A 2,032-nucleotide genomic window follows, 5' to 3' on the forward strand; every position below is an offset into this window, starting at 1 on the left:
CTGCAGGCTTTGACTCATAATGGGAACCTTGGTGTCCACAACCCCTTATCTTTACCCAGACATTCATTTCTACTGATTCTAGGTCTTTAGACAACAATTTAACTCTTTCAACTAATTGCCCATTCAAAAATCCTTGAATTGGCTGTGTGGTGGCTCAAGCTTTTAATCCCAGCACTTTGGGAGGCTGGAGCAACCAGGCCAAGAGTTTGAGGCCAGCCAGGCCAACATGGTGATACCCAGTCTCTACTAAAAAAAATATGAAAATTAGTTGGGCGTGATGGCACATGTCTGTAATTCCAGCTACTCGGGAGGCAGAGGCAGGAAAACTGAAAATCACTTAAGCCTGGGAGGTGGAGGTTGCAGTGAGGCTGTCATCGTGTCACTGCACTCCAGCCTGGGCGACTGAGTGAGACTCTGTCTCAGAAAAAGAAAAAAGGAAAAGAAGGAAGAAAAAGAAAAAGACAGAGAAAGAAAAGAAAATCCTTGAATCCACTTATTACCTGGAACCCCCTCACTCTCCACCCTCCCTGTTTCCAGTTGTCCCACCTTTCTGGACAGACGAATGTACATCATACATGTATTGATGTCTTACGTCTCCCTAAATTGCATAAATCCAAGCTACCATCCTAGGCACATGTTCTTAGGACCTCTTAAGACTGCGTCTTGGGCCACTGGTCACTCCTATTTGGATCAGAATAAAGCTCTTCTAATGTTTTACAGACTTTGACTCTTTTCCTTGGCAAATCTTTCTACTGAAGTCTTTTGAGATACTACTTTCAAATAGGTGGTTGCGATTTGATCTTCGTGGCTCCTCTTAATGAAGCATGAAACCAATGATCCCTTCTGGTGAGACTTTTCTAAATCACTCCCTAAATATGAGAAACCTAAAGCCAGTTTATACTGCGTGTTGGCCAAAGTTTAGACAGCAGCTTGAGGCGGCAGCAGAGCCACGCTGGAAGTAAAGCACCGTCGCTAGAGTGGAAGTTGTAGGTGCATTGTGGGAAGCACTTTATTGTCCACAGCCAAACTGCCAGTGTGATGACACTAACTTACAAGAAAAGGGCTGGGTTTTGAAAATGACACAGGCTCTAAAAAGTTTGGAAGCGCTGCAACTTTTGGCAAGAATCAGGGTTAGCAGGACCTCAGTGGCTCACTGCTGCTAAGTGGAGGCTGGCTCTCTGGGTCCTCCAGTGTGAGCTAGAACTGATGTCTCTATGGTCAAGGGAACAGAGCGAGTGCTGTCTTCCCCATGTGGTGGGGTTGTGCAAGATCAGTAGCTGCACCACTAGAAAGATGGTGGAGCAAGGGCAAAGAAAAATCCCTTTGGTTCCAGAAAATCTTCTGAAAAGGGGAAGGCTTATCAAGCCCTCAAAGCCACCCAGGCAAGGCAGGCACTTTTGGCAAAGAACGAGCAGAAGAAAGGAAAAGGGCTCAGGTCTAAGTGACTGGAATCATTCCAACATGATTCCTGGCGGCAGAAACATGACAAGGTGCGTCTTAGACCACTAGAAGCGAAACCGCACGCCTTGGGATTGCCAGATAAATATTCCTTGGCCTTTGCTGTGGGCATCGAAAGGACTGATGGCATGAGTTTACTAGTGCAGAGAACCACTGCAAGACTTCACCTAAAGACAATTTTTAATGGTGTCTTTGTAAAAGCCACCCCCCAGAACCTAAAAATGCTGCATATAGTGGAACCTTATGTGACCTAGGGATTTCCAAATCTGGAGTCCAGGAATTTTGAATTTTGAAATGTGGACAAGCCAAGGTCAAGAATAAGACCATCTCTCTGATGGAAAACACAGTGATTGAGGAGTACTTGGGGAAGTTTGGTGTCATTTGCTTGGAAGACCTCATTCATGAAATTGCCTTCCCAGGGAAGCATTTCCAGGAGATCTCATGGTTCTTGTGCCCTTTCCACCACTCAGTGGCCTGTCATGTTACCAAAAATAGAGTGGGCTTTCTCAAGGAGCTGGGCACACCTGGCTATCAGGGTGAATGCACCGATCAACTCATCCGCCAGCTGAACTAG

The 2,032-nt window shown here is 45.9% G+C and overlaps 1 pseudogene; it reads left to right on the plus strand.

The window, feature by feature from the left end:
* Positions 1-1,275: 1,275 nt before the first annotated feature.
* Positions 1,276-2,032, plus strand: LOC111549344 (annotated as a pseudogene).

This window comes from Piliocolobus tephrosceles, chromosome 3 (genome assembly GCF_002776525.5).
Source record: "Piliocolobus tephrosceles isolate RC106 chromosome 3, ASM277652v3, whole genome shotgun sequence".
In the NCBI taxonomy this organism is placed as follows: Eukaryota; Metazoa; Chordata; class Mammalia; order Primates; family Cercopithecidae; genus Piliocolobus; species Piliocolobus tephrosceles.